We start from the raw sequence: 25,317 nt of genomic DNA on the forward strand, positions 1-25,317 counted from the left end.
CGAACCCTGGCTGACAGCTAACCTCCTACCCTCCGCGTCCTGGGATTCGTCCCCCTAACCCAGCGTAGAATTGCCCGTGGGACACGCTCATTCGACCCCTGAGCTGGCAATAATCTAGTTGTTATTATTATTATTATTATTATTATTATTATTATTATTATTATTATTATTATTAATTAATTAATTAATTAATTTATTTATTTATTTATTTATTTCTTAGCAGACGTCCTTATCCAGGGTGACTTACAATTGTTACAAGATATCACATTATACATTACTTCACATTATAGTGTTATTGCTGTCCAGGACTGCAGTTTGAACTACTGTACTTAAAATACTGAATCTACGCTATTTAAGGCATGATTTTTATTTTTTTAATTTGGAATCGCCAATTGTTTTGACCCCATTTTTTTCTCCCAATTTGAAATATCCAATTGTTTTTAAGACCTTGTCTCCGCGCTGCAACTCCCGTATTGACTCGGGAGAGAATAAGACAAGCATGCGCGTCCTCCAAAACGTCCTCCTCTTTTCACACTGCAAGACGACTGCGAAGCCTACCGGACCAGTCGCATCGGAGGAAGCACAGTTCGGCCTGCAACTTGCGGCCAACTCGCACGCGCCCGGCCACCACAGGAGTCGCTGGTGCGCAGTGAGACAAGGATTACCCTGCCGACCTAAGCCCTCCCAACCTGGGCGGCGCTCGGCCAATTGCGCACCGTGATGGCATAGCCTGGATTCCAACCAGCGATCTCCAGGCTATAGGGCACACCCTGCACATCCGATGAAGCACCTCTGCTGGATGCGTCACTCGGGAGCCCCCTAGTTAAGGCATGATTGAGCAGATTTTATTCTAACCCTCACTATAACGCCACAATCGCTTTATTGCCAATTTTGTCCCTGGCCCTTACCAGGCAGTATAAAGAGGGTTGACTGCATCTAATTGCACTATAATGGTGCCAATAAAACTGTCAATAAAATGTTTAGATGTAGCATCTACCGAAAAAGTAAACATTGCAAAGTCACATGACTGATGACCGCTTGCTGCTGATTGGCCAAAATGTTTCCTGAAAATGTGTCCCAATGTAGAACTCAGGTCTACTCCAGTGTAACATGTTTCCTTGTTTTGAGAAACACAGAAACAGCAGTGAGCATACACCAGGAAACATTGTGCCAGGAAACGCAGAAACAGCAGAGAGCATACACCAGGAAACATTGTGCCTGGAAACACAGAAACAGCAGAGAGCATACACCAGGAAACATTGTGCCTGGAAACGCAGAAACAGCAGAGAGCATACACCAGGAAACATTGTGCCTGGAAACACAGAAACAGCAGAGAGCATACACCAGGAAACATTGTGCCTGGAAACACAGAAACAGCAGAGAGCATACACCAGGAAACATTGTGCCTGGAAACGCAGAAACAGCAGAGAGCATACACCAGGAAACATTGTGCCTGGAAACGCAGAAACAGCAGAGAGCATACACCAGGAAACATTGTGCCTGGAAACACAGAAACAGCAGAGAGCATACACCAGGAAACATTGTGCCTGGAAACACAGAAACAGCAGAGAGCATACACCAGGAAACATTGTGCCTGGAAACGCAGAAACAGCAGAGAGCATACACCAGGAAACATTGTGCCTGGAAACGCAGAAACAGCAGAGAGCATACACCAGGAAACATTGTGCCTGGAAACGCAGAAACAGCAGCAACCTTTACTTTACAGTTTTAAGTGTTACACTGTGTAAGTGTAACAAGTGTAATTTGTTATTTTATTTTTTGAATTTCACCAAAGTTTCATGTTAATTTGCTGTTTTGTTTCAAAATGTTCGTTTCCTTTAATTGTAGTCGGAGGTCATTAATAGGGAATACGACTTCAAGACCAAGCACATGTAAGCATTACCCAGTAATCCCTCAGTCGCCCTGTTTTAATGCCGAGGGTAGGTCATGTTTCATGTTCTCTCTCTTTTATAGACTAGAATCTTTATTTAAAATACATTTGTACTTGGAGAAAACTGTTGCAACATGTATTCATGATGTGTTAATAATAACTCGCTCATCAAATCGTGTTAAAACTATTATTTTTTTGATAACTTGTGTAGTACTATTGAGAGTGTAGTGTTGCGCACTTCTAATGGTTGTTGTTATATAGGGAGAGAACGTCTGGAGTGATCTGCATGTGCTGGTATTCTTTTTATTTTCTGTTAAACAGGCACAATAAACAGAGACTGAATCAACACTCGTTAGCACTCGTGTGGTTTATGAAGCAGCGCAGAGAAAAATATCGTAGCAGCAGGATCGTGTCTGCTATATAAGGAAAAAAAAACGTTCCAATGTTCAGTGAACTGTGAGTATTTTTATGGCTTGAAGTTTTGGAGTTTTATTTTTGATCACCCCGAGAGTCTTTTTAAACATTATTATTATTTTTTTTTTATTTTTTATTTTTTATTTCTTAGCAGACGCCCTTATCCAGGGCGACTTACAATCGTAAGCAAACATATTTTGAGCCAGCACGCTTTATAATCAAACTCTTATTACCAAAGCAAGGAGTGTTTTTTTTACTCTCATATATATCTTAATTGAGTTGAACAACATGAATTGTTCTCACCTGATTCCGAATCTGCATTTCGTTCTGGCTTCAGTCTAGTCACCGCCGAATTCAGCTTTTTAACTTCCACTGTTTTAGTTAGTTAATTTAAACAATGTTATCTAATATGCAGTTAAGGCTTAACAACTATTGATTAAGGTTTAAAGGGAGGTGAAGAATGACAAACACTGAAAACTTCAAGCCTTAAGTATTTAGTATTTATTTGAAACAGCACCCAACAGTTTCTACAATATTGGAAGCTGTTTGGGGTTTATGGTTGATGCCATCTTCATCGATCCAGCGGTCTTCACTTTTCTTCTTGGTGAACTTGATGTTATGGTTGGCCGTCACAATAAAAGACCTATTCCTGGGGATTTTGTAATTCTTACAGATGATTTTATTGCAGGACGCACGCTTTTGTTTGTCTTCCACAAAGACAGAGGCGTAAAGCTTGCCTTCTCCAGAGAATTTACAGGTCTCGTCGACCGGCAGGCGTATGTATCGTATCCGGGAGTCCGGTTTGAAGACCATATTCGTGGTGCTGGAGACGTTCGCGGTCGCTGTCGGGGCAGGACCCAGTGTCCCGCCTGATGATCCGCTGACATTCACCACTATGTCCTCCAGTTTCATGCTCTCCACTTCATAGTAAACCCGAAGAGGCTTCCCGGTCGCGTTGGCCACGTGAGTGCTTGAATTCCCCATATTATATATTTATATATCTCACGGTCTAGTGTGACACAAAATGTAGAACAAGGAGGATCTGGAATAAAAAGACAAAAATACAAATGGGATCATGAAAGGGACACAGCAGTAATAACCTATCATGCTGAACCATTTGTGTGGAATATTATAGGGTCTATTTCCAGGAAAGGTCACATGACTTGTGCTGCACAAAATCTGCTCTGCGTGAGCGGCCATCTTAAGCATGTCTTTTCTGCGGCCTTGTAAAGTGTAAGAATGAAGGCAATCACCAAAATGCACCAGAACCGCCTGTAAATATATTTTTTGGTTTCTTTTTAAATGATCTCATAAGTAGTGCTGAGCTTTTTTTGTTTGTTATTGTAGATAATATCCCTTCTTTATGTATCATTGGTGAGTTTGGAAGTTGTGGCAGTATTTTAGAAAAAAATAAAGACAAGTGTAAAAACTTGTTAGAATTTAAACAACCAAGGTTAAAAATTGCAGGTATGGGACTGGTAACTTGGCATTGACATTTTTAAGCCAAAATCCAAGAGTTCCATGGAAGTTGTGAAACTCGCCCGGTGCCTGCACACAGACACAGAGACCTCCCAGCATTCCCACCGCATCAGTTCGTTGATGGGCTCGGCTGATTATACACACCTTCACAGCTGAGCAACGCACAGCGGCAGTAAAAACTGCAGTCTGCAGGATTGTAATCGATGTTTTTATTATTATTAGTATTACTTCTGATTATTGTCAATGCTGATCACTGTTACACATTTCATTTAGTGCAGGAAGCGCGTTTTTAATTAGAAGTTTAATACACTCTAAAAAGTAAAGGCTCTACATTTATGCAAGTTTACCATGGTAAAAACAGAGTATATATACCATGGGATTTTCACAGTTAGAATATGGTATAAATGCCACAGTTTATCATGTTCACCTTTACCATGGTATCAATACCACCATGTACCATGTTCACTATCTACCAAGGTATAAATACCAGTTTACCATGATTATCATTTACCATGTTCTGTTACTATGGTATTATTATTATTATTATTTATTTCTTAGCAGACACCCTTATCCAGGGAGACTTACAATTGTTACAAGATATCACATTATTTTTACATACAATTACCCATTTATACAGATGGGTTTTTTTTATTGGAGCAATCTAGGTAAAGTACCTTGCTCAAGGATACAGCAGCAGCAGTGCCCCCCCCCCACCTGGGATTGAACCCACGACCCTCCGGTCAAGAGTCCAAAGCCCTAACCACTACTCCACACTGCTAATACTATCAGTATATCATGTGCTGCTGTTGTGTAAATACCAGTGTTTACCAAAACTGATTAACGTGTGACATACACAGCAGCTTACCATACATACTATGTTACATACACACGACATAGGAGATTGTAGAAACTTAGGGAGTTTTTATTAATCTGTGGGGGAAAAGCATTAACACCATTTTTAATATAGACTGCATTATAAAGTCTTGGTACAAACCAATATTTGTACTAGTCATAGTCATTTTATTATACAATACTTGCACATTATATCAATGCATGCACATTCCTTATTTCATTTTGTTAATTTTACTTTCCATACCGTTTATAAAACTAAACAGTAAACTCGGGAATCTCAATGTAAACAAAGAAACAAGCGCAATTTAATTTTTCCACGCCAAGACCCACATTTCAATTGATGTAACCTTTACACATCTATATCACAAAATGTTTGGAAGAAAAAAACTTTTCAAGTTCACAGACATGTCTTCTAGCTGCAGGGTTTAGGGAGCGTGGTTAAAGTGCACATCTTTTTCCTATTGTAGATTTGCTTCCCACAACAGTATTACCAGTATGCCTTTATGCATCGCAATTTTAAGCAATTCCTCAGAATATAATTGTTTCCACCTGTGCTCAGATATAATTATTAGAAAAAATAAAATACAAAACAGTTCCCTTTCAAGTTGAAAATAACCGATAAATACGAGGAATATTTAATGATTTTACTACGTACTAATCATATGTTAATCTTTTATACTTTTATAAATAATTAAATGGAATAACATCTATAATACTGATTAACAAAATAATATAACTCTTACGTGTTTTATATGTGTTATATATTGTAACGTGCACGGGGTCTGAGTATCAGTGCTGTGTTTCAGTGCGGAAGGTGAAGGGTTTGATCACCTCGCCTACAGGAACCTGTGGTCGTCACAATATGTAGCCTAGTTCAACTTTATTTTTATATTAGGCATATAATACACTAACAATAAGGGTACAGAAGTTAGGTGCTTTTTCTGCTTATTGTGCAAAACCTCTGCTTGATGAGATTCTGGAATCAATAAGCTACTAACAACCAAACGAGCAAGATGGGCTGAATGGCCTCCTCTCGTTTGGAAACTTATGTTCTTATGTGAAATAGATATAAAAAGGCCATGAGGGATAGAAAAACAACTCCTCATCTGGGTTACTGAGAAAAATATGAAAATGGTAACATGCTTGTAATTCCGAACCACATGTCTGACAGTATGTCTTTGTATTACAGCCAGACCTTATTTTTTTGCCTGCCGTTTGGTCTTTGCATTACGTTTACCCACAGCTTGTATAAACAAAGCAGTGCCTTTCCCTATTCTGGGTGAAAAAAAGAGTGTACATGCCCTGAAACTCAGGGCAGGACCTCAGCCTACAGCATTTATTTCCGGTGTCCTAGAAAATAAGTAGATCGTGAAATAAGTTGATCAAGCTGTAGAATTTAAAGGGGAGGTTCCATTGATTTTAGTGTCTACGAGCTTAGGCTGGGAAATAAGTTGATTGGATATATTAACAAACAATAAATAATTAAAAATGAAATTTGTAAGTATAATTTATATAAATGAGCAGATAGGATGTCTTCGACAGTATGACGCTAAATAAGGGAATGTGAATATCGCTGTAATATATATTAGCAACAAATACGTCATTTAAAATTAAATTTGTAAGTAGCCTGTGATATTTATGTGTATTTCTGTTTGTGTAACAAATGTTAACTAGCAAAATGTGTTGCATATTTAACATTATTTCACATTTCTGGAGTTGTTCTTGTTTTGGGAAGCACTACTGGACAGGTATGCAAGCGATTTTCCAAAAGTTAAAGCATAAGATTCAGTCATGGAAAAAATTGAGCTCCATACTGCGATTACTAACTAGGCCACGGTGTACATCAATCACACGATGTACTTGAAAAACATTGCTAATACAGTATTATTATTATTATGTATTATGCGCTTTGTTGTTTAATTTATTTTTACATACAGTACTTTGTATGATTAGCACAGAAAACGAGCAGGATACTGGTCATCATCATGCATGCATAATTACAAGTTTGGGAAGAAACAATACATGAATTAGTTAAAAACTAAAGAGTTAACGTCTTTGCTAAACCATGGTAAATACCTGCAGTTCAATACCAACCAAGATAGCTATTGTAAGAAAGAGAGATCATACAGTATATGTAGGCTACTGTATATCAGCATGCTTTTAAAAATGGAACATTCCTGTAGTGCAACAACCATGTCAGACATATAACGTTAGGTTACCTACCGTAACCCTGGTTCCCTGAAAAAGAAGACGACCACCAACATACTTATGGGATATCCCCTGCCCTAGAGGTAGGTATACTGAGCTCTCTATATCAGAGCTGCCGAAGGCCCCTTCCTGTGATGACGCACTCGGTCCCATCTACCGAGGGTATAAAACCGTCACTCACGTAGGTGGGTGGGACCGAGTGCGTCATCACAGGAAGAGGCTTTCGGCAGCTCTGATATAGAGAGCTCAGTATACCTACCTCTAGGGCAGGGGATATCCCATAAGTATGTTGGTGGTCGTCTTTGACTTGAAAGGGAACGATCAGTCATATCTACATAGGCATATGTTTTTCATTTCGGTATTTGTCCTATCTACATAGGATTTGACAGGGTCCCTTTTTTAGGTTCAACTCTTATCCCTCAGTAATACTATATATTACTGCAAGGAATACAATTGTCACGTTTACAAAAAATATGGCATTTATGTTAATGTATTGTGTGCAAACAACATGAGAGATTTTTTTTTAAATTCCCAAGCTGAATGTACGACACAATTCCTTTCTAAAAAAAACTTTCGTCTGGCTATTTGTGGTTAATTTTCTTCACCCTATCCTAATTTAAAAACTACAACCCTAAACCTAAAACCTTTTTTTTAAATAAACATAATTGTATGTGTTAAATAAATAAATGTTACAATAAATGCTAATGCTTAAGACATGCAGACAAAACAAGGTACTGTATATACGGTCGCTCGAGGGAAATCCCTCTGCGAGCAGATCTGCTATCCCAAGCACAAGGAGGGCTGTGGCATCCGAATCCCAAGCTGATGCAGCTGTGGGTCTGGCCGCTGTTTTTGTAGGAAGACCTAAGAAAGATATAGTCAGTAAAAATAAAATGTTTCATGGTAAGCTTGTCTTCTATTATTTACTGCTTTTCATGTTAACTTTGTTAATCTAAAACAATTACAATGGAAAATAATATAATGATGTTGATACAATATTGAAAAAAAGATTGTTATGGTTGAAAACGCAGATTTGAAATGGTATGCTTCAAAAACCTTGTTTTAAATATGTCCAGCAGTACACGACTAAAATTATTGTAGGGAACAGAGCCCTTACTGTATTTCTGTATTATGTGTGTCTCTAGGTATTAGGCATAGTGGTGACTGTTTTTACTGGTTGCCTAGATTCTATGCAGAACACAGAATATAGAGACGTGTTACACAATTCAAGAAACATGTATAGGATCTGGTAGCACAAGGCATTTTAAAGGAGAGTTACAGTCCATGGGCATCCCCTGCATTCATTTTAATAAAGAAACATGGTGGGGTTTGGTTCTGCTGTGATTGTTGCAAGCTGGACGAAATTGAAATGGTGGAAATGACAAATGACTGCTTCCTATGCAATTTGTCAAGGCACCGACTAGAGGGGAAGCATGCCTTGATTTAGTCTTTTCAAATAACGAAGACAGAACAACTAAAACAGAGGTCAGAGAGCCATTAGCAAATTTAGACCACAACATGGTCTCATTTGACGTGATTTTTAAAACCCAAAAAGTAATGACTAAAGCTAAGGTTTACAATTTTAGAAAAGCAAACTATGAAGGTATGAAACAGAGACTAACAGAAGTAGATTGGAGTAAAATAGAGAAAACATCCACAGAAAAAGGATGGCTGTTTTTAAAAAATGTAGTATTAGAGGTGCAAAACAATTACATCCCAAAAGTAGACAAATCTAAATCTAAAACAAAATGGCCAAAATGGTTTAATAGATCAATTAAAAAAAAAAAAAAAATCAGTGAAAAAAGGCATTTTACAGAGCGTTTAAAAGGGACCAGAAACAAAGTACACAGAAAGAGTACTTGGAACTGCAAACACAAGTCAAAAAGGAATTTAGAAAGGCCAAGAGAGAGACAGAAATGAACATTGCTAAGGGGGCTAAAACCAATTCCAAAACGTTTTTCCAATATTATAACAGAGAGAGAAAATTCAAAGAGGAGGTTAAATGTCAAAGAGACACAAATGGCAAAATCATAGACAAAGAAAAAAAAGCAAATATATTAAATGATTACTTTTCACAGCTTTTTACAAAGGGGGACACGGACAACATGCCCCACATGTCGACTTATTCCTATCCAGTTTTAAATAACTTTAGCATAACAGAGGCAGAAGTGTTAAAGGGACTAGGGGCTCTTAAAATAAACAAATCCCCTGGGCTGGATGAGATCCTCCCAATAGTAGTCAAAGAAATGAAAAGGATTAGGGAGTGGTTAACATGTAGAAAACAGAAAGTACTGATTAGAGGAGAAACCTCAAAATAGAGCGAGGTAACCAGTAGAGTACCCCAGAGATCAGTATTAGGTCCTCTGCTATTCCTAATCTACATTAATGATTTAGATTCTGGTATAGTAAACAAATTTGTTAAATTTGAAGACAACACAAACATAGGAGGAGTGGCAAACGCTGTTGCAGCAGCAAAGGTCTGACAGCATTCAGAACTGGGCAGACACATGGCAAATGACATTTAATAGAGAAAAGTGTAAGGTACTGCACGCAGGCAATAAAAATGTGCATTATAAATATCATATGGGAGGTACTGAAATTGAAGAAGGAATCTATGGAAAAGACCTAGGAGTTTATGTTGACTCAGAAATGTCTTCATCTAGACAATGTGGGGAAGCTATAAAAAAGGCCAACAAGATGCTCGGATATATTGTGAGAAGTGTTGAATTGAAATCAAGGGAAGTAATATTAAAACTTTACAATGCATTAGTAAGAATGGAGATTAGATAAAGGGGCATTCAGAACAGAAAATAGGAGGCACTTCTTTACACAGAGAATTGTGAGGGTCTGGAACCAACTCCCCAGTAATGTTGTTGAAGCTGACACCCTGGGATCCTTCAAGAAGCTGCTTGATGAGATTCTGGGATCAATAAGCTACTAACAACCAAACAAGCAAGATGGGCTGAATGGCTTCCTCTCATTTATATTATTATTATTATTATTATTATTATTTATTTCTTAGCAGACGTCCTTATCCAGGGCGACTTACAATTGTTACAAGATATCACATTATACATTATTTCACATTATACAGATATCACATTATTTTTACATACAATTACCCATTTATACAGTTGGTTTTTTTTTTTACTGGAGCAATCTAGGTAAAGTACCTTGCTCAAGGGTACAACAGCAGTGTCCTCCAGTGGGAATTGAACCCACAACCCTCCGGTCAAGAGTCCAGAGCCCTAACCACTACACCACACTGCTGCCCATTATAAACTTTCTTATGTTCTTATGTTCTTAAAATAAGTTCTGATTTTGGTTTCTCAGCAAAAACTGGAATTTGTCAGTTCTCTAAAAACAAAGTTGAGTAATTTACCTTCAAACCCAAAATCAAAGGCCAGAAATGTGGGATTCACATTATTATTTTGAGGCTCATGTCCGTAATGTCACCAAAAAGGGTCTTGTCTTTCATTGCTGGATTCTGAGAAGCTAATTCTCTTTGTGCTGGGTGACCAGACCATGCCTTTTCACGTTTACTGCTTGTTACAATGCAGCAGCGCGGGTTATCAGTAAAAGAAAGAAAAGTCACCACATAACTCCTGTGCTGGCTTCTCTACACTGGCTTCCAGTACGATTTAGAGTTGACTAGAAAATCCTGCTTTATAGTTCATGACCTGGCACCTGATTATCTAAAGAGCTCTCGTCCCTGTATGTACCGAGACATGCTTAAGGTCGGCTGATTCTGGTCTTCTGTCCCTCCCAAGATTAAGACGAAAAGGAAAGAAGAAAGAGTTTCCAGTTACAGTGCTCCCAGGTTGTGGAATAAACTAACACTCACTTTTGAAAGGTGCTATATAAATAAATAAACATACTTAATTTACTTACTAATGAATTAATTAGCTCATTGTCTGTCTGTGCAACTGAGACACTGTGACAGAAATACAATGAGTTCTGGTGATAAATCTTCCTCCTGACCTGTGAGGGCGCTAAAGAACGGGAGGAGAAGTATCTGGAAGGGCTGTCCTGACAGTTCATTTCCAGGGCCGGGAAGTGGGTCAGCCTGGAAGGAAGCGAGACTCTGTTGTAAGACCATATTGATTTGACAGGTAAACGAGGGGCAGCTGCAAGTAATAAGGCAGCTGCAACCGTTTACCTAGATATCATGCGGGATTACATATAGGGGCCAGGGTAACGCTGTTCTTTCCCTTCGTTTGGGTTAAGTGGGTTTGGGTTAAATACAGTTAAAAGTGATATGAGTGCAGTGCTGTTCCGGGTTTGCTCTGGTCTCTGGTGATACGGAATGTGTTAGCTGTCTAGTGCTATATATAACAAAAACACAGGTAGTTACTAAACAGACACGAACAAACAAACAAAACACTCGCGAATATTTTCCCGTAAGCTTTCTCTGTGTCTCACACGGTCCATCCAGTCTCTCAATAAAAACCAAGCGAAGGACCTGATTACGAGTCTCCATCCCCCTTATATGCTGTCACGCATGACCCCTTGGCAAACGAATGCAGCTGCCTTTACAATCAGTGGCGGCTACATTATTTACCTTCCGGGTCAATACGTTCTTGCAGTAGAGTCTCGCCTTCTTCCAGACTGGCTGATTCCCCAACCCGGTCAGTCCAGCCCGTGAAAAGAACTCTGTCCTCGCTGCTTAGTGCCCTCACAGGTCGGGAGGGAGATTTACCACCAAGATTCATTATATTTCTGTCACAAGGGCATTCAGGGGAGAGGAGCACTTTGGAAGCCCTACGTTGCAACTATTATTGTCCTACGATGAGTCAAGATGTCCTGGCTTGGTTTAAGAAGTGTAAAAGATGCGTTCTTGCTAGAGTTGCATTTCCACATACTCTGCCACCACTCACCTGTTCTAACGTGACTGCTCCACTAGACGTTTTAGCAATGGACTATATGCTGCTAGAGAAAACAAGTGACGGGTATGAAAACATGCTGGTTTTGACCGATATGTTCACAAGATTTACTATTGCTCTGCCAATGAAGAATCAAACTGCCAGTACCACTGCCCACGCACTTTTTAAGCACTGGTTTGTTTACTATGGATTTCCGGCGAGTCTGCATTCAGATCAAGGCAGATGTTTTGAGTCAAGTGTCATAATGGAACTCTGTATGGAATTTCCAAAAGTCGAACCACCCCATACCACTCTCAGGGGAACGCTCAATGCAAAAGGTTCAGTTGCACTATGCACGAGATGTTGAGAACATTACCGCCAAGAAAGAAGAGAAACTGGAAAGAATGTTTACCAGAAATAGTTTTGGCATACAACAGCCAAGTGTACTCTTCAACAGGATATTTACCATTCTATCTAATGTTTGAGAGAGCTAAGTTACCGTTGGATGTATTCAGTGAAGGGAACCAAGCAGACGAGGAGGCAAACAGTTTAGATGATTGGGTCAGGAACCATCATGAAAAATTGAAAATGGCCTGTGAAGTAGCTCAAGTCACTGCTCCAGATGCTGCCCAGAGCTACAAGACTGTGCTGGTGCTTTGATCAGACCTGATGACTGTATGTTGTTACAGAACCACAAGCCTCGAAGTCTTAACAAAATACAAGACAAAGAGGGATCTCACCCTTACCTTGTTGTAAAACAGAATAGCCCAGATCTTCCAGTATATACTGTGCAACCAGAAAAGGGCAGTCCAACTAAAGTAGTATGTAAAGAGCAGCTGAAACCATGTAGTTTTGGTCCAAGCAAATGTTATCCACCCAAAGATAGGTCAGACATTAGTCCCAGTCATGACAAACAAGGATTTGATGAATCAGAAGTTGCTGATAGTGATACAGTATGGATAGTGGAAGCACCAGCTATAGAAACTGATTCCACTAATACTGAGAGTAGCTTATCTACAGACAATGTTTGTAGGGAACATCTAGATGTTAGTTCTGACACATTCACTGAGTTACACTTTATTGATGAAAGCTCAGTTCCAGAATTGAGATGTTCAGACACCCAATAGGAGTACATTGTTTATTAGATTTCGTGAAAACTTTGTAACTAAGTAGAACTAAGTAGAAGGGAAGCATTGTGGAGTAGTTGTTAGGGCTCTGGACTCTTGACCGGAGTGTCGTGGGTTCAATCCCCGGTGGGGGACACTGCTGCTGTACCCTTGAGCAAGGTACTTTACCTAGATTGCTCCAGTAAAAAACCCAACTCTATAAATGGGTTATTGTATGTATAAATAATGTGTAAAAAAATTATGTAATTGTATGTAAAAATAATGTGATATCTTGTAACAATTGTAAGTCACCCTGGATAAGGGTGTCTGCTAAGAAATAAATAATAATAACTGTGTATGATGAAACTAAAAAGAAAAAATGGCAATGAAAAGTACAACTGTAAAATGTAAATGATGTTATGTTAATGTTGCAATGTTCTGTTTTCTTTCCCTTTCAGAGATGTCTGCGATACCGGCGATGGTATGATTTTAGCAAGGGGGAGTGTAAGGGACAGAGCCCTTACTGTATTTCTGTATTTTGTGTGTCTCTAGGTATAAGGCATATTGGTGACTGTTTTTGCTGGTTGCCTAGATTCTACGCAGAACACAGAATATAGAGATGAGTTAAACATGTTCTGCAAGAGTTATGGGATTGTTTTGGGTACTACGTAGTCAAAAAGTGAGAAGAAGATATGGTGCTGAAAGAACACATGGAGTTATGTTACGCTCCGAGCTGTTCGGATCAAACTTGTACATAATGTATAGTTTTTAAATGCAGTAGTGTTAAGTACTGAACATAAAGTTAACTGAGCGTCCGAGTTAGGTCGAGAAGTCATTCGGATTTAAATGATTACTTTCTAAAAGGAAGGTTTTTTTTTTATTGTGACACAGCAGAGCCTATGCAAGCTAGTGAAAGAGTAAAAAAGTCACAGAAGATGGTATTTAAAGACATGCCAGAATCTAAACGACACTACCTGAGAAGGTTTAGTTTATATATATATACAGTGTGTATATATTTCTATATTTCTTGCTCCAGAGGAAGTTTCTTTATTATATTTATTTAATTATTTCTTAGCAGACGTCCTTATCCAGGGCGACTTACAATTGTTACAAGATATCACATTATTTTTTACACATTATTTTTTATACAATTACCCATTTAAACAGCTGGGTTTTTACTGGAGCAATGTCCCCCACCTGGGATTGAACCCACGACCCTCCGGTCTAGAGTCCAGAGCCCTAACCACTACTCCACACGCAAGGGTTGAGCCATCTCTGAATCATCACACCCGCACAGCATACGCAAGGACTCAAGACACTTAAATATGCCAACTCATTTTTTTCAATTTTGGAATATTTTATGTTACTTTGTGGGGATAACTTGTTTGCAGGACATTACTTAAATTAAGAAGATATTTGCTTTTGTATTTCAGGACATTTCTCAATTAAGAGGATATTTTTCTGTGAATTTTGAAACCTTGCATTGAAAGAAGATATTGTTACTGTTTATGGATGGTGAATAAACAAGAGACTTATTGAAATGCTTAATGTTAACTTGAATGTTCGTGTGTATTTTTGTGTAACTGAATGCTGTGAAATCTGAATACTGTGCTATTGCAAAAGGGTATTAGGCTAGATTGAATAGTTATAGACAAATACACTGTGCAGCGAGTTTAGATATTTGAAAGCAAAACTGTTATTGAAGTTTAACTAGAACTAAGCCTGTTTAATCGCACGTTACATATTGCTGGATTGAACGCATGTTTTATTATTTTCTTTGTTTTGTTTTTTTTTAATCTGAACCAGGGCATTTCATTATCTCACAGACAGTAAACAGAGTACAAATACAACAGGTTACTGCCTGATATTCAATGTATATGGATGAGTGCATTGTTTTATAAAGCCTGTGTTTTTACAAAGCAGATAACTAGAGTGAGAGACGTAAAGATATTGATGTGATTGTGCTATCACTGTATTACTGGTGAGAGTGAAATGTAATAGGGGATATTTTCCATACTATTGTGCGTTGGACTGAACTGCGGTGCACCACCCCTAGCTGATTTTTTAAAATAGATTTGAGTCATAAGGGAACTATACAGATGATCCAAATGTATTAGTGAGTTTACCCTGGTATTTATGTAATGTTCAAAAATTGCACTTACATCATACACATCATGATTTAAAAAAAAAAAAAAAAAAAAACTTTGGATGTAACTGTTTGCCCAAAGCTAACATTATGTCACTAACATTTATACCACCTGAATGCTGTAAGAAAGATATAAACAGTTGTTCTAACTCACTGTATTTCCTGGTATGTCAATGTGTGGTTTGTTTCTAATTACATACAAAGCTTAACATGACCAATGCATGCCTGATTTTTAAGTCTCCACATGAACTGGCCCCTCTGCCCCTAAGGGAATTTATTCAGCCCTGCTCGATAACAGCTGTAAGAGTCACTCATTCAAGCACAAGAGGAGACTGTATAGCGTCTTGACACAAAATTTGCACAAACAGCTTGCACATTTAAGGGTGCCATGTTCTGGAATACGCTACCAGACTTTATGAAAAATATATCAGAATACAATAGCTTTTTAACAGAACCAAATAAATGGTTAAAACAGGAACCTCTTTGTGATCATGTCTAGCCCCCTCCTTTTGTTTTATTGTATTTTATTGTTTTTACTTTTAATTGTTTTTTATTGTTATTTTAGGATTCTTAATTGTATTTTTTGTCGTTTTATTAGTTCCCCTCACTGTTTGATTTCTTTGTTGTATTTTATTGTTATTTCTGTTTTGTAATTTTTATATAGTTTTGGGACTACCGATATAAATTACCTTCGACTAAATCGGGTGTGCAGTGCATCGCTTGTTTGATCAGGAATGTTTTTAATTGTACGTTGTCCCAACCAAATAATAATAAAAAAATGTATATATATATATATATATATATATATATATATATATATATATATATATATACAATAGTCCAATCAATTATATATGTGTATAGTACTTTTGAAAGAATTTGTCTAATGTATTTGTAAAGTATAGTTCCTTTCAATGTTTTTTTATTATTATTATTATTATTATTATTATTATTATTATTATTATTATTATTATTATTATTATTCCACATCATTGCATATACAGACTCCACATTTATACAGATTTTAAAGGTTTTTAAATCAGCAGTGTGTGCTGGAAAGCCTTGTCAGAACACGAGTGAAGTAAGAGTGCACTTCAGGTTTCACTTGACAATTTCCCGGCTTTGTCAGCTCTTACTGTCACTCTTTAAACATATATATATATATATATATATATATATATATATATATATATATATATATATATATATATATATATATATATATATTAATAAGTGAATACATGGATCGAGATACACCCTCATTCTTTTGATAATATTAAAAAATATGCATACGCAAGGAATGAGAGGTTCCCAAACGAACTCTTACTGAGAAAAAGATATCAAGGGATCCTACCCTTATCTGTTGCTGATCATTTCCCCCCCCCCACTGGTCTAATACAATATTGCTCAGGGCTCATTTAAGAACCCTTCAGATCAAGTCAGTTTGTAAATTGTGGTTTATAATATTGTTTTGCAAACTGCAATTTTCAATACGTGTTTCTGAGCTTACATGACAAAAAGAAAGTCTGCAATAGAGAATATAGAACCCCTGTAAATGGTTCTCCGACGCATCCTAATGGATTCCTCCACAGTGGCAAGCCCAGAAACTCTAAAAGGTTCCTACTAGAGCTTTTACTTGTTAGAGTGCAGAGAGATAGTTAACAGTAATTTTAATAACTCTTTAAAAGTGATAATAATAATACATTCATACTGATTGTATGAAATAAACCTTCAAGACTAGACTTCATTTTTTGTCTAATTAAAACATGAAATGCTGTCTGATCTAACCTGCATTACATCTACCAGTGGTTTAACAGACCCTGGTTAGCACTAATCTCGGACTACCTAATGTTAGATTACACAGGCTAGTCTAGGAGTAGTAGTGCTAATCATGGTCTGTGAAACCAGCCCAAAGAGTTGGATTGAATTCATTTTTTTAAAATTTAACTTCCAATCCAAATTCCCTTTTAATCCATCTCAGTTCCTGTTCTGCTTTAAAGCACAGTCTTTACTGTTTAAAGTGATCAGGTTAAAGCTGACAAGTTCATTATGAACGTGTATACACAGTATATGTTTGCTGTTCAAAAAAACTTTTGTTGTAAAATGATTGGAGTAAGAATTGGAATTGATTAAAAAGGAAAATGAACAAATGGAATTGACACCAGTGCTGCCCTTATTCAGATTTACCATGGTGAATTGATCAATGCGTTTTTGCACTGTTACCACTGTGCTTTACTATACTGGAGCATGGTTAACCGCAGTGCACTCTAGTAAACATTTCTTAGAAACATCTATTATGGTATATCTAGTGTTCTGCTTTTTCGGTTCTAATTTTTCATCATGTGATGTCCCTTTAAAACACATTTTGAGCCAACTCGCTTTCTTAATCAAACTCTAATTACTAAAGGATGTTGCTTCTATTTACCCTCATATATCTTGACTGAGTTAACAAACGACGCACATTGATCTCACCTGATTCTATTTGAACCTGCATTTCGTTCTGGCTGCTTGTCTAATCTGGCTGCTTATTAACTTCCATTGCGTTAGTTCCTATTAGTGCTTTTGTTTTCTCCTGCTAATTTAAACAATATTTTTATTTTATTTCTTAGCAGATGCCCTTATCCAGGGCGACTTACAATTGTTACAATACATCACATTACTTTTTTACATACAATTACCCATTTATACAGTTGGGTTTTTACTGGAGCAATCTAGGTAAAGTACCATGCTCAAGGATACAGCAGCAGTGTCCCCCAACTGGGATTGAACCCATGACCCTCCGGTTGAGTGTCCAGAGCCCTAACCACTACTTCATACTGCTGCCCTTAAGTCTGCAGTTTAACAACTTAACAACTATTAATTAAGGTTTAAAGGGAGGTAGAAAGTTGGAAAATAATAACCTAAAACGCGGAACCCTAGGTATATCATGATATTCCCATGGTACCATACAGTAAAGCACAGTGAAAGCATGTTGAAACCACAGGAAAGGTAAAGTAAGACCATGCTAAAAGTGCAAAAACAACACTCTCTAATTCAATAAATCTCCATCAATAACACAGACATTTTTTTAAAAAAAAACAACGATCTTTAAAACACTTTACCTTGTAGTGGCTGTTACTGTCTGGCTGTGCTGCACTGATGAGTTGTGTTCACAGAAGTCTTTCCCTTTCAAAGTATCACACAGTTAAAGTAAGCATAATGTATTTTTTTCCCTCAGTAACCTTGGCCACAACATGTTTGTTTGTAGTTTGGTCCATTGTTCTACTTTAAGGATATCCTATGTATATTTTGGAATTAATTCAATTGGTTTTCCAGAACTACTTTAATCAATCATCCTAATATTCTGGAGTTAACCCCAAAAGCATTAAACCTGCTAACTCAACTATTTTATCTAATATGTAACCAGACATGTCCTTATATAGAGTGTATGACCATATTTAGCTTGTTAGTAGTGTGGCAGAGCAGGGCTCTGCTCTTGTAAATATCGGCAGGGATGGGGTTAAATTCCCCTCCCTGCCCAGGTTTATTGTGTTCAGGTGGCTGGGGGTTGATTGGAGTAATTAACGAATCAATCAGCACCCAGCCACCTGACATAAAAGGAGGCCTCAGCTCCACATTAGGGGGAGGGGAGCTGAAGCAAGTGATCAAGGGTCACAAATGGAGATTTGCCATTCCCGGCTAGAAAACATTGCAGCTTAAAGCCTTGCAGCTGCGAGTATTTTTCTGATAACAAGCTGAAACTCGGAGCAGCTGATTCAAATCCCGCGGCGTTCTGGGACACGGGGGAGGGGCGGAGCCCGCAGCACAAACAAACAAACAAAGACAGCCAGGCTTTCCAGCGACAGCGTGTGGAAGCGACATCATGCGCGAAGTACGAGTGGACAAGTACAACGCAGTTAAAAGCAGTTTGAAAGCAGGTTGATAGCTGCAGAAGCTACACAACTAAAAAAAGGTCTTCAAGCCAGTAATCTGTGACAACTGTATGATGTGGGAAATCTGAGAAAACCCAACAGAGCTCAACCAAGTTTGTGTAAAGTGCCGCACGATCCAGGACTTGCTTCAGCGATTAAGCCTGCTAGAAAAGGAGCTGGAGGAAATGAGACAGCAACAGGAGCTTGAGGAGCTGACACACCCACAATTCATGGAAGTCTGCACCCCTAGCAGACTGAAAGTCACCAGGGAGATGGAAGAGAGTCGAAACAGCTGGGTTCAGATAGGCAGAAGCAGGGAAAAAAAGAAACTTCGTCAAACACAACTACCAGAAATCCAGACATCCAACAAATTTAAGCCACTTCAACATTTAGATGACCAAAACCAACATCAGGAGAATGAAAGAAACAACATCCAGGACCCTATAAACAGTGCTGGCCAGGCAGCAAAAAGAAGGGAGGTCATGATTGTTGGGGACTCCATATTGAGAAACACAGCAAATTCAGTTCGCAGTTTGGACCCCCTTACTACAACAGTGTGCTGCCTTCCAGGAGCCTCAGTCAAGCACATCACTGAGAACGTGGACAGGCTCTTAGAACGAACAGGAGACGACCTGGTAGTAGTCGTCCACATCGGTACAAACAACATTGGGAGAGACAGGCCAAGATCCCTGCAAAACAAATTCAGAGAGCTAGGAAGGAAATTAAAAGACAAGACCAAAACTGTGGTATTTTCTGTGATACTGCCGGTGCCTTGCAAAGGACCATATGGACAGCTGGAAATACAAAATCAAAATGCATGGCTGGAATTGTGGTGCACACAGGAAGGCTTCACCTTTCTTGAACATTGGAGCACATTCTACAACAAGGACTATCTATACAGATGGGACGGACTGCACTTAAACAGAAAGGGAACTAATCTACTCGGAGAAAGGATCCTTCAGGAGGTCCAGAAGCATTTAAACTAGAAAGGAAGGGGGGAGAAAACAAAAAAAAAAAACAGAAGGGAGACCTCATCAAAACAAGGGCAACAACTCAGGTAAGACCACTATTAAATGTATTTATCTTATTGCTAGAAGTCTCAGAAACAAAATGTTAGAACTTGAAGCTACTGCACTAACAAGTAACTACGATGTGATAGGTGTTATAGAAACTTGGTTGTCTGAGAGTGATGGAGACGAATATAATATTAGTGGGTATACACTGTATAGGAAAGACAGGCAGGACAGAAGAGGTGGAGGGGTAGCGCTATACATAAGAAATAGTCTTGAAGCCCAGGTGTTAAATCAGGACAAAGAAAGCAATGCAGAATCAATATGGGTCAGAATAATGGACACAAATTCAAAGGGCATAATAATAGGAGCATGCTATAGACCGCCAAATTCAGATGCTGAACAAAATAATCTGTTGTACAATGACATTCGAAATGCGTGTAGAAAAGGAGAAGCCATACTAATGGGGGATTTCAACTACCCCAATATAAAATGGGAAAACCCAATGGGGGGCACGACGGATGAAATTGAAATGGTGGAAATGACAAATGACTGCTTCCTAACGCAATTTGTCAAGGCACCGACTAGAGGGGAGGTATGCCTTGACTTAGTCTTTTCAAATAATGAAGACAGAATATCTAAAACAGAGGTCAGAGAGCCATTGGCAAACTCAGACCACAACATGGTCTCATTTGAAATATTTTTTAAAACCCCAAAAGTATTAACTAAAGCTAAGGTTTACAATTTTAGAAAAGCAAACTATGAAGGTATGAAACAGAGACTAACAGAAGTAGATTGGAGTAAAATAGAGAAAACATCCACAGAAAAAGGATGGCTGTTTTTTAAAAATGTAGTACTAGAGGCACAAAACAATTATATCCCAAAAGTAGACAAATCTAAATCTAAAACAAAATGGCCAAAATGGTTTAAAAGATCAATTAAAAAAAATATTCAGCGAAAAAAGGCACTTTACAGAGAGTTTAAAAGGGACCAAAAACAAAGTACACAGAAAGAGTACTTGGAACTGCAAACACAAGACAAAAAGGAAGTTAGAAAGGCCAAGAGAGAGATAGAAATCAATATTGCTAAAGGGGATAAAACCAATTCAAAAATATTTTTCCAATACAGCAAGAGAACATTCAAAGAGGAGGTTAAATGTCTAAGAGACACAAATGGCAAAATCATAGATGAAGAAAAAAATAGCAAATATATTAAATGATTACTTTTCACAAGTTTTTACAAAGGAGGACACAGACAACATGCCCGACATGTTAACCTGTTCCTATCCATTTTTAAATAACTTTAGCATAACAGAGGCAGAAGTGTTAAAGGGACTAGGAGCTCTTAAATTAAACAAATCCCCTGGGCCGGATGAGATCCTCCCAATAGTACTCAAAGAAATGAAAGAAGTTATTTACAAACCGCTAACCAAGATCATGCAACAGTCTCTTGACACAACAAGATGCTCGGATATATTGTGAGAAGTGTTGAATTTAAATCAAGGGAAGTAATGTTAAAACTCTACAATGCATTAGTAAGACCTCACCTAGAATATTTTGTTCAGTTCTGGTCACCTTGTTACAAAAAGGATATTGCTGCTCTAGAAAGAGTGCAAAGAAGAGCAACCAGAATTATCCCGGGTTTAAAAGGCATGTCGTACGCAGACAGGCTAAAAGAATTGAATCTATTCAGCCTTGAACAAAGAAGACTACGTGGCGATCTGATTCAAACATTCAAAATCCTAAAAGATATAGACAATGTCGACCCAGGGGACTTTTTTGACCTGAAAAAAGAAACAAGGACCAGAGGTCACACATGGAGATTAGATAAAGGGGCATTCGCGGGCAGCAGTGTCGAGTAGTGGTTAGGGCTCTGGACTCTAGACCGGAGGGTCGTGGGTTCAATCCCTGGTTGGGGACACTGCTACTGTACCCTTGAGCAAGGTACTTTACCTAGATTGCTCCAGTAAAAACCCAACTGTATAAATGGGTAATTGTATGTAAAAATAATGTTTAAAAAATAATGTAATTGTATGTAAAAATAATGTGATATCTTGTAACAATTGTAAGTCGCCCTAGATAAGGGCGTCTGCTAAGAAATAAATAATAATAATAATAAAGAAAATAGGAGGCACTTTTTTACACAGAGAATTGTGAGGGTCTGGAACCAACTCCCCAGTAATGTTGTTGAAGCTGACACCCTGGGATCCTTCAAGAAGCTGCTTGATGAGATTCTAAAATAAACTACTAACAACCAAACGAGCAAGATGGGCTGAATGGCCTCCTCTCGTTTGTAAACTTTCTTATGTTCTTATATTCTTATATCAAATTCAAGGGGGACTGTATCAGTCAGATCCGCTGGTGGAGGTAGCTCCATATACAAGCTTTTATCAATACTTGTTTGTGTATAATGGACTGTAAATAAATCCAGCTCCGATTTCACACATTCTTGAGTCATGATTTAAAAGATGTTTCTAGTTGTTCTTTTTTTGTTATTTTACAAGGAGGGATAGTCTTTGGTTTCTTACTCCTGCTTAATTAAGGGATGGATTAATGGTTGCTCGTTTAGCCTTTTTGAGAGGTCGATAACGCACTCCTGGAGCATTGGACCCTTTCCTCCTATAACCTCTTGACATAACCATTAAACCGACCCCTGTCTGGTGATCCACATGGTTAGGGGCACTATGGGATGTTAGGACATTTGACACCAAATCCCTTACAATGTTTTAGCAGCCAATTTAAAATGAGGTTTAGCTATTTCAAAACCTCATCTAAGTAAGGGCACTGCTTTTCTGAAAAGACCTCGAAAAATACCATCAATTACCCCCCCCCCCCCCCCATACATTACAGGGGCTCCGGTAAATCCTGGTGGACCGTTTCCTGCTTGAAAATTAATAGTCAATATAACGGTTAAGATGCCCGTAAGGTCTCATAGCAGCCATTATTTTTACAATTATATATAGAATTGCTGTTTAGAATGTTGTGGAAGGGTGGTGAGCAATTCACTGACACAAGGAGACAGTACTTTATTTGTAACGCCGCTCAGGCACACTGATTTATTTCGACCAGTAGAGGGCGCTGTTGTCCGTGGCCTGGATACTGTCAACAGAAAACAGAACCACGGTGTTACCAATACAGGTACATAGGCAAAGGCACAACAAGTGCTCGTAAATAATAATGAAAACAAAGGCGAAAGAAAAATGGAAAATAAAACACAGTAATAAAACTACAAACAAAAGTGCTGCTTATGCAATGCCGCTAAGCCGGTCAGAACAAGCCTCCGTCCTACGCTCACTTGCTATACACTGGGATGGCCGGAGTTCCCGTACAACTAAACCCGTCCCCTCGGGTACGTGATTATTTCTTTTATTTGTTTTCTCTTTGAATTATTTTAAGGCTGGCTGTTTTCCCCAGCCAGACTTGCCTCGTTCTTGTTTTTAAAACTGATGTCTGCTGTCAGTGTCAGTGTGTGTTCCCAAACACCCGAATGCACAACCAAGCGCAGTTCTTAAGGGCCAAGCAATCTCCAGAGGCCCACCTCTCAGCCACTCAGAGAGAGGGAAAGCCCACACACCCTCTTCCCCACCTCTCTGTGTCATCACCATGACTGACAGGTGGACCCTACGAGATTGCTGCCCTCTACCTGCAGTAATATGCATGTGCCAGATAGTCAGTCCAGATCTACCCTGTTACATAGGTCAACAATGCAACTTCACTATAACCTTACCAAAATGAAATGGCACCAGAGTGTTTTGAGCATTCTTAATTTGTACAGTACTCAGGACGATTCCATTGCAGCCCTCTATTGGAGAAACCATGGCGATGTGTTGATTGCAGGGAGGAGTTTTCTGGGTACAAAGGGGAAGCAGCTACCTCAGTACCTTCCCTTGCACTGAGAGGTTAAACGACCAGCCGGAGTTGTTGTGTTTTCATTACGTGTTTGTTTTTGTGTATTCTGCAGAGGTGCCGGAGGACGGGTGACTGTAGCTACAAAGCCAGCACAAACCCCAGAGCTTCCCCCACCGCACAGCACAGCACAGCACAGCACAGCACAGCACAGCACAGGGCACGCACCACAAACCCTGGAGGAGAAGAGCACATTTCCGTGCACAGAGGATTGTGGATGAGGAGTGTCGTTTTGGTTATTTTCCAGAGACTGGACCCTTTCTGTTTTCACCCTGATACCATCACTGGTAGAGGGGTGGATTATTATTTTTGATTTGGATTACTTTGTGGTATTTTTGTTGTGACAATAAAAGAAGGATTATTTTTGGGAGAATTCTGTTTGGACATTGTACATCCTTTGCACTACACCACTCACAACCTGTCACAACAAGGTATAAAACCCACTCTGATGTCCGCAGGGTAAAAGGCCTTCTTAAGAGCACTCCCGTTACAGCTGACCCTCGACATAAATTACCAATTTTTCATCACTGATCATATAAACTCTATCGGTTTGTATATTAATTCCATGTCAACATTCTGATCCCCCAAAGCACTGTTTACAGCCAATATTATATCCTTAAGTCTCTCATAATGCCCTACAGGCATGTTAAAATTGTGTTTAAGCTGTGTTTCTAAACTGTATGTATAAACAGACCGTCACCAAGAGTTATATTATCCGAAGTATAGGGATACTGAATCTCTGCTAAACAGACTTCCCATTTTTCTTTGTAGATTCATAGGTTTGTTTAAGTTGATTGTAAAATCAGCTATAGTGTTCTTAGGAAAAATGTCCATTGAAGCAGAGGGGAGAGTCACATAAAAAGAGGATTGATCCATCATGCTTAAGGTTTTAGATGTAATGAAACCTATAATACTTACTACCTCTTAATGTCATCCACTTGGTTAGCGGTAACCCATTAAACTTTTTAGGCCATACCAACCATTTTATAAGATAATACTTTTTCCCATTTTATTTGTTTCTCTGCTAACACCTTTTCCACCCTAAACAATCCATCTGTCTTTGCACTAATCTTCTGCAGCTCGGGTTTGTAAAAGGTTCCGGTTATTTCCTCTCCATCATAATCATTCAGTTTATACACAGGAGGGTCTCTTGGTAAGCACTCTGCTATAGTAAAATTTTCCTCTGTAGATGTCTGTTCATAACCCTTTTAAAAAGGGTGTGCTTAGCTTTGAAATTCTGATGTTATTTCCTATCCTATATTTAAACTTTGGCCGTTTGCTGGAAAGTTCCTTGGAAGGTTTTAAACACTTTAAACGAATTGTCTTTATTAACTGAGGGTGCCATTTTAATGCTGCGATGATAAGCATTATTATTATGAGCATTGATCAGCGACAGCATTGATTAAGGGCAGCATTGAACAAGGGCCAGGGCAGTTTTGAAGCAGATTGAAAACAGAGGGAAAGCTGCAACAGACTACACATATGCTTGAAGAGTAGAGGGGAAAAACATGCTTTTTAAGCCTGTAATATGTG

At 38.6% G+C, this 25,317-nt stretch overlaps 1 long non-coding RNA gene across 1 annotated transcript; it reads right to left on the reverse strand.

The window, feature by feature from the left end:
• Positions 1-2,169: 2,169 nt before the first annotated feature.
• On the reverse strand, positions 2,170-18,177 carry LOC131708119 (uncharacterized). Its single transcript, XR_009311265.1, has 2 exons — positions 18,060-18,177; positions 2,170-3,347 (listed from the first exon to the last, which is right to left on the reverse strand). It is a non-coding gene; the product is annotated as an uncharacterized LOC131708119 (long non-coding RNA).
• Between the last annotated feature and the right edge of the window lie 7,140 nt (positions 18,178-25,317).

This window comes from Acipenser ruthenus, chromosome 40 (genome assembly GCF_902713425.1).
Source record: "Acipenser ruthenus chromosome 40, fAciRut3.2 maternal haplotype, whole genome shotgun sequence".
Taxonomy (NCBI): Eukaryota; Metazoa; Chordata; class Actinopteri; order Acipenseriformes; family Acipenseridae; genus Acipenser; species Acipenser ruthenus.